This window comes from Sinocyclocheilus anshuiensis, unplaced genomic scaffold (genome assembly GCF_001515605.1).
Source record: "Sinocyclocheilus anshuiensis isolate Anshui unplaced genomic scaffold, SAMN03320099.WGS_v1.1 scaffold1531, whole genome shotgun sequence".
NCBI lineage: Eukaryota > Metazoa > Chordata > Actinopteri > Cypriniformes > Cyprinidae > Sinocyclocheilus > Sinocyclocheilus anshuiensis.
Window position 1 is genome coordinate 1,285,829 of NW_015551200.1, and position 14,068 is coordinate 1,299,896.

Below are 14,068 nucleotides of genomic sequence, written 5' to 3' on the forward strand. Positions count from 1 at the left end.
TACACTCGATTCGCGTTCGAGAGGGTTCCTCGAACTGAAGGGATCCCCCGAATTTGGTGCAGATTTGCCGCGCCGTTATGGAGATAAGGCCATTCAAATTTTTAATGGTTTTCCATAGACTTAAGCTTTAAAGCGTTTCATCCAGCAACCCTCTACATTGCGAGTAAATCACTCGCATATGCGACTAAATCTTCACTTAATGAAAGGTTAGATTTTTGTACATTTTTAAAATAAAAGATCAATAGGATTAACAATGCAGATTTATTTTCATAGCCTTTTTTGATCATATTTACCAAGGGTACCAACAATTCTGACCACGACTGTATATGTATGTATGTATATGTATATATGTATGTATATATATATCACTCTGGTGAGTAAACTACAAAATTTACTAGCCAATGGCGATTCAATTGCCAAGGTGTCCTAGAGGGTTGTCCAAGTCGCCAGTAGTAAACAATGGAGCGTGCTCTGCTGGACAAACTAAGTAATTACACTATTTCAAGCATTTTATCTGCGTTTTATGTTCTGTAAAAATTAAATTCATATCGGCGGCATATCGGCAACAGGCTCATATCGGCAAAACGATATATCGGTCGGGCTCTACATGAAACCTTTCCAGTGGCATGAATTTCAAGCTATTCAAATTACTCATCTCAACTCAGTGGAGGTATAGCTGAGATTCTGGAACTGATTCTGGTTTGCTGAGTGTTGGCTGATCGTCCAGCTGACCAGTCACACTAACCCTAAATGCTGATACAAATCATATTATCATCGTGCCCATCTCTGCTCTCTGTGCCCTAGTGTGGCGGTGGGCAGGAATGTAGGGGCGTTAGTGAAAACAAAAGCACCGGCAGTAGTAATGATGACTTGGCTTAGAGAAACACAGCACCCTGTGCATCGGGACAATAGTGGTCTCACCCACAGCAACATACAGAGAGGAGAGTATGGGGGGATTTAGACCGTCAGCACTCTGGGGGGCCAACGTCGCATTCCTCTCATTGCTGCCACTACACTGATGCATCCATCCATTTATCTCTTCATCCATTCATCAACCAGCAAACACAGCCACTTGCAGCCAATGATTCATCAGTACATCTGAGCAGATCTGTCTGTCCATCTGTCAGCTAGCATGATTCCAATTATCAGTCTGTCCATCCACACCCATCTATGGGGTTCAAGGTCTCAGCAATTTCTAGAGCAGCTCAATTAATCAAAGAGTTCAAAAGGTACTCGCATGACAGGAATGGCACATTTGCATAATTCCAAATTTTTTTATTGCTTTAAACACAAGATAAAATACTGAAATGTAGGAGTTGACAGCATTTCTCCGGATTTGGAATGAGAAGCACATTAAAAACTATTGATCTTCCATCAGTCCTACACCAACATAAAGGCTTGAGGGCTAAAGAATCATGAAAGTCAAGAAATTACTTTTGAAATAAATACATTTCTAATGCATTATATATTTCTAATATTATTATTACTATTATTGATTGTAACAATTCAGCATTACATTATTCAATATGACTAAATTCCTAAAACTGGGTGAAAAAACAGTGGACCAAAAGAAAAGAGATCTGTCCATTTGTATAATGGAATGCATAACTAAGTTCTGTTCACTATCTTCACTTTTGGCTCAAATTAAACACATCTGTTCTTTTAAAAAACTTCCTGTTGGCACCAGGTTATAGGCAAACTTGCTAGTTTGTAGTTTTTGCACACTCTGTTCAACAACCTGAGACTCCTGTTTCAATGTGCTTTTATTTATTTGTTCTATCTGCACAGCAACAATATGAGATGTTAAATAGATAAGGTTCACACAAAAATGAAAATTCTGTCATCCGTTATGACATTCCACACCTGTATGACTTTCTTCTGTAGAACACAAAGGCCGATACTCTGAGAAATGTCTGTTTTTATCCATACAGTGGAAATCAATGTTAACCAAAACATTTGGTTACTACAATTTTTCAAAATACCCTAAAAATAGTAAGTCATCAGGTTTGGAACAACATGAGGGTGAGTAAACAATGACAGTATTCTCATTTTTGGGTGAATTTTCCCTTAAAGGTTTATATTCATATTCATATGTCATCACAATATGATATGACCAAATCAGTCATTTCAATAACAATTGCATTGTGGGTATATCTCATGATGTGCTACTTAATGAGATGCTGAAATAGGTCAGCATGTGAGAGAGAAAGAAATACAAGTTAAGGACCACTTGAAAACCTATGCTTGAACATCCTATGAAATGGGATTAAACCAATATCTCAACTCACAGACAGGCAAAAACAATAATCTTCCCTTTTATCTAAAGGCCCGCTGAGAGTGATTACATAAGGACCAGATCTCAACATTTCCTATATTAACGGTTTAGACAGCACATACAGACAGTACATCTCGTACTCGACCATGGAGGAAGGTAAGAACAGAAAGTTCAACAACATTCACCTGCTGTTCAAATGGAAGAATATTGTCATGTTACCTCAAAAAAGCCAAGTCCAGTACAGAGACTAAAAATAAATCAAATGTACTCAAAAGAAGGGCTCAATACAGAAGGGATACTATGCAGCGCCTCGAAATCCCCCATCCAGACGAGACGAGAGAGAGCTCAGCCTGTCCAACTGAATGAGAAACTGAGTCAACAGCAGCACGAGCGCTGACCGCAGATCCGGCCGTAATCCCCCTCCATCCTCCGCATGCTGCGTTAATGTCACCAAATCCCGTGTTCTCGCCCTATCACTCCATTTATACAGCATGCAATAGCAGGCACTGCCATGTCCGATTTAATTCAATCGTTAAACGCTCTAATCTGCCAAAGACAACCGTCCAAAACACTGGCATTAAACGTTGTTGTGCAATACAGTTAAGTGCATTGGGTTTACTTATCTAACGTTACCTGTCCTCCCCTTCCACGGCAATTTGGCAGTATCGTAGTGATGCTTTTTCCAGTCTTGGATTCAGACAGCGCAACAGCTAGTGAGGCCATGCATCCCCCTCCACCGCCTATGACAAATCAAAATAACACAGCAGATGGCATGCAAGGAGCCCAAGATGCGAGCTAAATCACATTGCATTGCATTGCATTTAAAACGCCAGATACCCTCCGCTCGCACACATATCCCTCACATTAGTGTGCTGAACCGTAATGTTTGGGTGGAAAACTCACACGATAGTCTGGGCTGGAGTGAATGTGCGCGGTGGTGGAAAGCTCACATGATAGTCTGGGCAGGAGTGAATGCGCGCGGTGGACGCACAGACACACGCCGAAACAAAAGGCGAGCAGCATGGTCATTCACACTCACTCACGCGACCCGTGTGAGATAACTGAACGTTACATTACCTCACAATTTTGACAACCGCATAATGCGCGGTGGCCATTATTAATTCGCGACGACTAAAGCTTGATATTTAAATGAACAGCCGTTACAGCTACGCAGACTTACCTAACGTTACGGCGTGGCTGTGTTTTCAAATCCAACGAATCTCAACGTTTCTCTTGGGCGAAGACAAAGCGGAATGGTTTCGTCCAGCTCACATAGGTGTTTCTGTTTTCTTCCCGTTTTAAAAGCCAGATAGCTCTCGATAGTTCTTCCGTTAATTCCGCATCCTTGTGTGTTTTTTTTTCTCTCAGCCCGAGCAGCGCGGGCGGTTATTAAACATAAAGCGAATCCCTCGCGTGACGGTGAGCTCAGGTAACCACACAGATTTCAAACCGTTATTTCAGTTCTCGTCGAATATTTGAATTCCTTCGTAATTGTCATACAGCCTTGTGTCCACGCGACCTCCGGCGTGTCGCTCTCGTCTTTCTTTAGTCCGACTGATAGACGAAAGAATGAATGATAGCGGGGGGGTTGCGGGGGCTCAGTCGCATCATCACGCTCATACATACAGCACGAGCGAGCGAGCGCGCGCCTACACACAGCAGCGAGAGAGGGGCACATCTGATTAGTATGTTGAACGCATTTCGCGCCCACGGATGCACAACAACGAGCAAATTAATTTATTTTTCTAGTAAAGACAGTGTTCGTAAAGCCTGTGGGTGCTTTAAAACAATAGTTGTGCCGTTGAACATCAGAAGACAGAGTAACGTTAGACTACTTGCTTGTCTTGCCTGCGGATGGATATTTGCCATCATGATGCAAATTAAATCAAGAGATAAGCAAACTCGTAGGTACCACGTGTGACATACTGTAATTTGGGTTGCTTGTGTAGTTAATATAATAATATTATTAGTCTAATCTGTCAAGTTATACTGTATGATTACACACTGGTTTACCGGTAGCATCATCTACCCAAACAAGGCGAGATCCAAAGCAAACTGGGCCCTTTGTAGGGTCACCACTAAAATTTACAGGATCTTGGTAGACAACGTGCTGACAATCTGACAATCAAAAACATTAACATCCTCTCCCCCTTGCAATTACTTCTTTTCTCTGATGATGTGTACACTGGTGTGAGGGCGGGACAATATTCCCTTCCCTCCATCAACCTGTCGGTCACAATTAGCAAACAACAATGATCCAATCAATTCCTAATGGACAAAATCAAATCCCACCCTACAGTTTTTCTGGTTAAAGAAGCTGTTTCATGCAGATATACAGCAAGTCACAGGCAATAAAAGACGATCAGAACTCATGCCGACTTTAAAGGCAAAGTTCATCCAAAAATGAAAATTCTGTCATTAATTACTCACCCTCATGTCGTTCCAAACCCGTGAGATCTTCGTTCATCTTCAAAACACAAATTAAGATATTTTTGATGAAATATGAGAGCTCTCTGACACTGCATAGGCAGCAATGCAACTGAAATGTTCCCAGGCTCCAAAAGGTAAGGATATCGATAAAATAGTCCATGTGACAGCAGTGGTTCAACTGTAATTTTACAAAGCTGCGAGAATACTTTTTGTGTGCAAAGAAAACAAAAATAATTACTTTATTCAACAATTCTTCTCCTCCAAATCACGTATTCTGCCATTATGGAGAATACCACGACGCATGTGCGTTGCTTTACTCTGCATGTAAACAAGGCTCGGCGTATGCATGTTCTAGGTCAACAGCATCACACGCATGTGTTGTTTACGTGCATGGCAGAAGACGTTATTTGGAGGAGAAGAATTGTTGAATAACGTCATTATTTTTGTTTTCTTTGCACACAAAAAGTATTATCGCGCAGCTTCGTAAAATTACAGTTGAACCCAATGTCCTTACTATACGTTTCTGGACCTGGGAACATTTCAGTTGCTTTATTGTCTATGGAGGGTCAGAGAATCTCAGATTTAATCAAAAATATCTTAAGCTGTGTTCCAAAGATGAACGAAGGTCTTGTGGGTTTGGAACGACATGAGGGTGAGTAATTAATGACAGAATTTTAATTTTTGTGTGAACTATCCCTTTAACAAGTGGTTTCAGCCAGGGCCATCCTTAGCTGACACAAGGCCCAGTGCGAGGTAGGGAGCAGGGCCCCCTCTGTCCGTTCACGATCACGTTCCCCCGCGGTCCATTCGCAATCACGTTCCCCCTAGGCCCATTCGCAGTCCCAAAGGGCCCCTTGTGCTGGACGTTGGGGCCTCCATAGCATTTTGCTGGCGGTAGTGATAAAAGGATAGGATACCTATAATGTTTATCAGAAAGGGATGCCTCTGATTGATTTGTATCGTGAATTAATAAAAGCTTCAAGGCAACTTTGCTCTTGACTGGGACTTGCAAATGGGGCTCCTGAAGATACATGAAAGAAACAGGGGCCCTTGTGTTTTTTCAGAGAGGTGACTGGGGGGATGGGGTCTTCGATTCATTTGGGGTGGAGGGGCCAGACTGCTTGGGGCCTCTGGGCATGGGTCCCACATGCTGGTCATAATCACAGACCCAGAACATAAACAATGCATCAGGCCATGAATTTGCTACATCCATCACATGCCAGATCTGATGGCGGGGTGGTTATACCTAGACATAAACGAACATATTACCTCGCAGGTGATGAAGCATCTTACACCAAAAGCACATATGTCAACACATTCAAGCAGTTCTGTACTTGTCCTAGTGGAGAATACAAAACATTAGTCTAGAATGTTTCCACATAAAAAAATGCCCTTGCTAATGGAGCATATAACGGACACTGTCATTGACATTTACATAGCAGCAGATATGTATTCAAACATATCCTTTATATATGCCAACTGACCATGTTCATGCCCTTATCTTCTGTTGGGTCTCACATGTCATTCCCTTTTAAATTTACATATCCTAGAGATCTTTTTAGCCGTTGGTCATTATCTGAGTTCTCTGATGCAAAAGTTGTTTGAAGAGAACAACAATTTTGCTGAGTCTGAACCAACACACACTTCTAGATGCACATACTCTCATAATGGGCTCTTCAAGACACACAGGCATCTCATGTTTATGCACAAGTATTCTTTTGATACTGATATTCTTTTAATCAGATGAAAACCGATTGCTGATCATTGATTACAGATCAGGTTTCTTCCTGACTCAGGGGGATTTGAATTGACTTTTTATGCAGTGATAAATGTCTCTTGCTAATGTCTGTCTCTCTTTCTATCTAAACCTCCACCCCTCCCACCTACGATGGTCCCCATCCCTACCTGGTCCCCTCTTTTGAAAGAGCACACAATAGTGTGGGAGACAAAGGAAAAGAGCTGAGTGGGCAGCACTGAGTATCTGTGGGTACTGGGGCCCTCTCGAGCTGGAACTGGCTGAAGCTCTGCTTACATAGAACTGCTTTTTGCTCACTACAGCACATTCAGTCTCTCACTCTCTCTCACTCACTCACAATTTTTTTCAGTTTTATCTTTTAATGTCTGTCTCTGTCTACAGTTTCTCTGTAAATCTGTCCTACTGTCCTTATATAAAAGACATGGCAGTGTGGGTGTGGAGAGGTTAAGGTGGGACAGATTTTGGGGTTGCCAAAACAAATGTATTTACTTACATTATATATATATATATATATATATATCATAGATCAACAGTTCTTTAAAAAGTGTGTGTGTGTGTGTGTGTACTTTTTTATGCTACATTGTGGGGACCAAATGTCCCCACAAGGATAGTAAAACCTGAAATGTTTTGACATTGTGGGGACTGGCCTGCGGTCCCCACGATGGAAAAAAATTAGTAAAAATAGTAAATGATGTTTATCTGAAAGTTTAACAATGCAAACAGGTTTTCTGTAAGGGGTAGGTTTAGGGTTAGGAGATAGTAAATATCGTTTGGTGAGAAGAGTTCAGATGCAAAAGCCTCTAAGTGCCATCTGAAATTTTCTTTTAAAATTAGCATTTTTATCAGGCTCCTATGTTTAGGTTCAGTCATTTTACTTGAATGGCAATGTATAGGTCCTTTTCTATGCCATTAAAGTGAAATACATTAACATAAATATAGGAGCCTGATAAAAATGCTCATTTTAGATGAACATTTCAGATGGCACTTAGAGGCTTTTGCATCTGAACTCTTCATATATATAGCCTAGCCACCTTTTTCTTGCCGTAAAAATAGGCGTGGCCATTTGTAAATTCTATAGGTCTAGCTTCCAGTCTCATCGGTGTCCAGCTATTTTTAGCTGTACAAAACAGTTTGTTTTGCTGCTTGATATTGAAAATTGGTGTGTCTTATCATATTATTTGAATCTATTATCTTAATTATGAACACACTGATTTGTAGTGCAAACAGTTTTACCGTTTACTGCACGTTGTTATTCTTCTCGTTATTTACCAATAGCAGTTAATGAACCGGAAGTCTCGCCCATAGGCTTACTTCCGCGTTGAAGAAAAAGGTGGATATACATACATATATATATATATATATATATATATACATACAGTATGTGTGTGTGTGTGATGTAAATCCATTTGAAATAGCAAATTATGAGCGCACAGTTCAGTCTCTGAGTGTTTGTGTGTTTTGTGTGCAGAAGAAATTATTTTTGCCTCAGGCTCAGTACATGTGTCCAGTTTTGGATCTCCAAATCTGTTGGCTTTGACCACCAGGGAGATTGTGCTAAGATAGATGGAGACTTTCAAGTCTGTTGCTGTGCACAACACTCACACCGCATTGATGCTGTTTAGATCAAATAGATGACTGTGTAGTTCTTGTTTCTTGATACCATTGACTGATGAGGTACCCTGATGCTGAAGTCACAACTGTACCCAAGAGAAACCATATGATTAAATGCAAATACAAACTACGACGGCCCTCCTTTTCCCTTTCTCTCTCTCTTATTTCTCCCCTGTATCTTTATCTCTTCCACTCTCTCTCTCTCTCTCTCTCTCTCTCTCTCTCTCTCCGACCTACTAAAAGATATTTATATTCCTCTCACAACCTCCTCAAGTCATCTCATTGGGACAAGCAAACTATTTCTGCTCTCTATCTCTCATTCTCACACCACCAAGTTCTACCTATCCTCCAGAAACAAGTTTCTGAAGGTCACCTAGCTGTTCCAGTTTAGACCACAAGAATTGCTGCCATAAAAATAGGACGTAGATGTAGGAGATATTGAGGCAGAGTCAAGGAAAAAGGAATCAGGATGAAACCAAAGAGACTGCACTGTAATTTAGGTGATGACATTTGAGGCAAGAATAAATATGTGGCTTACATCACTAAAGAAACCAGGTTACACTCAACTCTAAAAACAGTTATAGCAGTAATTCCTCAGAATTACCCAGAAACAAACAAAATAAACAACAACATGAATAAAGCAGCAGGCTGCAGAAGACTAATCCAACTTACTTTATATTAAGATATAGAACCAAATAAAAATATTCTTACATTAAACATCAACCTGCTTATTCAAATTTTGTCTTTGCATAGGTACACAATGCACTGTAGATTCTTGAGAAGGTGTCACAGCTATTATTAAGTGCCTTATTGGAATATCTGTTATGATGGCTAGGAATCCAAATGATAGGCTAAATAAAAAAGGAATGAGTGTGACAAAATTGGCAAGAGAACAGAAAGGAAAATAGAAGAATGGGAAATGTGATAGGAACAGCGGGAGATGACAAATAGATTATTTATCTGGTATGTTTATCGCCGGCTCCTTCCCAGAATGCATTGTGTGGACAGTGGCAAATGATATAGCCCTTACAAGATGCTACAGATGGCTGCGCAAGTGTGTGTGTGTGGGGCAAGTTTTGCCTACGTTGTGAGAACCAAATGTCCCCTCAAGGATATTAAAACCTGAAATCAACTACATTATGAAGAACAGAATGTAGCCAATGCTTCCCACAAGGAAATCAGCTTTATAAATTTACTAAATAACGTTTTACTGATCATATAAAAATGGTGAAAGGTTTCTGTGAGGTTTAGGAGTAAGATTATAGAATAGAAAATATAATTAGCTTAGTATAAAAACAATAGAAACACTATAATAGAAAAAAAAAGTGTATGTAGGCTACATTACATAATGCAATTACTCACCTGCACACTAACCTAACACAGATATCTGACAATGGATGAAACTACACAAAGAATAAAAAATTATGAACAGATGAGAGGAGGAAGTGATGAAAAAAGGTCACATTCTCACACTGTGTACTGGGTGGCATTATTCCCTAAACACACACTTGCAATCACATTATCGGTTTAGATAAAGTTACATGAATAACCCAGCTATCCCAAAAAAGTTCTGCCCTCAGACTTTAGCTCAAAACTATTTAAATCAATCACCGACCTAAAATAGCCATCTTAAACCAGGGCGCACAAACTTACATACAGTCCCTCCCTCACTCTCTCTCAAGCTCATTACAGCTTCCCATTCTGAATTTTGTAGAATATAGGTGACATTGACGCTGTTATCATTAATACTATGAGTCTGGAGACACACGCTGCATGCTTCACTCGCTGAATAACTGTGACTTTGATACAAACTCAATCTCTGACCTAGATTAGAAAGAGAGAGAGAGCAGCAGAGGGATAAAGAGAAAGAGAATTAAACAACATAGAGAGAGCAAGAAAGAGAAAAAGATAGAGTTTGAGGCTGTTCTGTGTGCGAATCAGGTCATCTGAGATTTAGCAAGATGAGGCGTGAGGTTTGTTCTGCTCTGGGTGAAACACACATTCATGCGTTCCAGAATCAAACCAACTGGGATCTCCCGGTCACAAAACATTACTTGTCCTGAAAAACTTCAGTTCATATATAAATGAGTGGCTGAAAACCACGTCAAATCATTCTACTCTACATTTCCATGCGTGTCAGCAAGCATGTTTAATTCACTAAGAGCATTCAAGTCACTGAAATGTGTGTCCTATATTTTAGCCACCTCTGGGTTTGGTAGCAAGGGACTTGCTGACCTATTCATGAACGCCTTTCTAATTATGCTAATTTAAGACTTAACAGGGCTGAGGCCTGCAAAGCCAAACATTATCTCATGAGGATGAGCTGAACACACAGGCAAATTAATATGAATGTAATATAATTAAATAACACATTATTCATTTGAAAACATATAACACCATGCAACAGACTGTGCAGCTTACATAACCAAGTTATGCCTTTCTGTATGTTAAAATATCATTTGCTCCACCTATCTCTTCTCTCTCTGCAACTGGAATGAGAGCAAGCTATCAGAACATGAGATGTTTCTTGTTGCTATGCAACCAGAAATATGGGATCGTGGGTTATTCTGCGCTGTGTATGGCACTACATAACCATTCAAAAGCAGATCCATCTGCATCAGTGGCACAGTGAGGTAATGCATGTGAGGATCCTTAAATAAATGGCAGACAGACTTTCTAGATAGACTGTTATCCTGTGGTGCAGCTCTAGGAAAATTATTAGAATAGAATTGTAATTAGAGAATAATTCAAATGGTGCATACATTTCATTGAGATTTGAGGAAGCGTGTTGTTTTTATTGATGGCATCATTTATATTCAGAAATTCAGACTATATAGTGAAGTTAGTTAGTTTCAGTCCTCAAATTTAGAACTGTGCATTTCACTATTAGTATTGACTCTTCATGCAGGTTTCATCAGTAAGTGACTGTGTTTAATCATTCAATTAAACAATTCGTTTGAACACTAATTAATTGAGGAATGAAACAAGTGACTAGATGCCTGCATCTGAATCCAATTATTCCCATACTATATGTGAAATCCTTATATCTAAATCCTCAGTGGACACCTGACACCTGAAAAATAGAGGTCCCGGATTCAAATCCTGGACGAGCCCCCAATTTTCACTGTTACGTCCCAGATGTAGGGGTCTAGGGTAAGGGAGTAACAGAGAAAAGTAAACATAAAATTGGTTGACCTGAAAGGAACCAGTAAAATAATCAGGCACAGGCACACAGGATAATTCCGAAACTAATGACCACAGTCCCGCTGAATGACAGCAAATGCCTGCCATCAACCAGAAGAGATAGAGGTAGAGTTCAGCCGAGCAGATAAACAGATTGTCAAACTGAGGCTCCTTTCTACATACCCAATTAAGGACTGTGAGTCATACTGCACAATGAGAAAAAGAGAAAGTATTTCTGAGCTGAGGAATGACTCACAGTAGACCTAATCACATGCTATGCTCAGGGATGACAAAAAGAGACAGATGACAAGTGGGCTGATGAATGCAAGGATAAATAAGAAAGGAGTGTGATCATTTCAATCACACTTTTATCAATATCATCTTCTTTTTCTCCAACAATAGCATCACAGTGTAGCAGTCAGTGATGGTTGGCGATGGCTCCCCCGAGTGGCTAAACTGATTTAGAGCAGTAGAACATAATGACCTTGTTTACTGAACCCAGCCTCTGAGTCCAATTACACAATTTTCACCAAGTGGCTGTAACACTTTATTTTATGTGTCTGATGCCCCGTGGTATTTTATATCCCCTCCCACATCATGAATTGAAAATATACAGATCAGAATCTTGCTTTGTCATCACTGTGTCCTTGAGCAAGGCACCAAACCCCAGGTGTTTCCACACAAACTGTCTCTGTAATTAGTCTACTGTGAGTCACTTTACATTAAGACCGTTGTCTACAATTTGACATCTAAATATAAATATGAAGGACTTATGGATGGATAAACTAACAGACACATGCATATTCCTCGTTCTTAGAGGACAAGGTGCCTTGATACTTCTATTTAACATGCAAATCGAATGAGATGCATGAGTCCTAACATTTGGTGTCACAGGAGACCTTTGGAGACACAGTACTATTGATCTTCCTGGCACCGGTAAATATGTTTATTAATTATGTTTCATAAATAGCACTGTAACTGTGTGATTTTAAAATAAAATCTGCAATTTGTCATTTGAGAAGTATTAAAATGTTTGAAGGATGCTTTGTGATAGAGGGGATTTAACATATGGTACATGGTCTATAATGGATTAACAGAACTATTACAGAAATCATATATTCTGAAGTGTGAGAATATATATATAAAGGAAACATGATATTTTCTGTTTACTTATGTGTTATATATTATGATAGTGATAGTATATGTGTTTTTGACATGATGTGTAAATATATATTTAAAAAAAACATTTCAAGAGTTTCAAGGCATATTAAGTTGTTTAGCTATAATCAGTATAACGGAAATCATGCAGAATACCCACGATTAATACATGTAAAAATGTTTGATATATGTTGACAAAAACTATTAATATGTTGAACCTCCATACAGTGGACTGTTATTTCAATAAGCTCTATACACGACTAAATGGAACTCCATAAATACGAATGTCAAATCACAAAACCCATGTTTGTAGATATAGATATTATATATTATGTCAGGATTTAGATCTGCATCCATCCATAAATGCAACATTTACAACATTTAATTCAAATCTTTAAAATTCCCTGCAAAATTAAAAATCTACTTCTTTTATTGGCGTGTTTGCACTGGATATATAAGATAGAATGTCTTAAAGGGGTCATATGATGCGATTTCAATTTTTCCTTTCTCTTTGGAGTGTTACAAGCTCTTGGTGCATAAAGAAGATCTGTAACGTTGCAAAGACTAAAGTCTCAAATCCAAAGAGATATTCTTTATAAAAGTTCAGAATCAGCCACGCCTACCTAAAACGGCTAGTTCTAACACGCCCCCACATACAGTGGGGAAAATAATTATATGATCCCCTGCTGATTTTGTAAGTTTGACCACTTACAAAAAAATTAAGGGTCTATAATTTTTATGGTAGGTTTATTTTAACGGATAGGCCAAGGCAACAAAGGAGTGGCTCAAAAAGAAGCACATTAAGATCATGGAGTGGCCTAGCCAGTCCCCAGACTTTAATTCTATAGAAAATCTGTGAAGTGAGCTGAAACTTTTAGTTGCCAAGAAACCTTAAGGATTTAGAGAGAATCTTTAAAGAGGAGTGGATCAAAATCCCTCCTGAGATGTGTGCAAACCTGGTGACCAACTACAAGACACGTCTTACCTCTGCGCTTGCCAACAAGGGTTTTGGTTCCTACCCATAATCATGGTTTTCTTGTTGCTGCTTCCCAGACTGTATCTCCAGCTGCTCCTAAACAAAAGTATGTTAGTTTTACAGCAATCAATAAATAATTTAAACTAGTAGAGTTAGGTGGCGACAAATGAACATCTTTTCTTATAAGCAACTCACTGAATCATTGACTCGACTGGTTCATTGTCAGTCAGGACCAAAAGAATGGAAGTCCATGGCTCCATAGACTGCTGCTTGAAAACTGTAATTTTCTGCCTCCAGATAGGCTCCGCCCACAAAAACCGTCACCCGTTTCGGATCTGTAAGACTATGGCACGCTCTAACGTCAATTTCGTTGAATAACAGTGCTTATCGCTGGGTGACAAGCTCTTGTAATATGCGTAGAACATTTTGAAAATGACATCTAATCAATATAATTTATAATCTTTTTAAACCTAACTATTTTGTACCGTATCCGTGAAATTCTCTAGCTGTAAAGGCTATCTCTCCCGGGTTTTCTGCAACCATGATGCGCGCGCATCCTGAATGTTTACAAACCGATAATTGGTCTATTCGGCCAATCACAACGCATTGGATAGTTGGCCAATCACAACACACCTCGCTTTTTCAGACCGATGAGCTTTGTAAAAATCGACGCGTTTCA

The 14,068-nt window shown here is 39.5% G+C and overlaps 1 protein-coding gene across 1 annotated transcript in view; it reads right to left on the minus strand.

Annotated features, from left to right (window-relative positions):
- sptbn2 (spectrin, beta, non-erythrocytic 2) overlaps positions 1-3,892 on the minus strand; it is a 125,758-nt gene extending 121,866 nt beyond the window's left edge. Inside the window, exon 1 of the mRNA XM_016453646.1 lies at positions 3,456-3,892. The gene's annotated coding sequence lies outside the window, so the exon portion shown is untranslated. The remainder of the gene's footprint in view (positions 1-3,455) is intronic.
- Between the last annotated feature and the right edge of the window lie 10,176 nt (positions 3,893-14,068).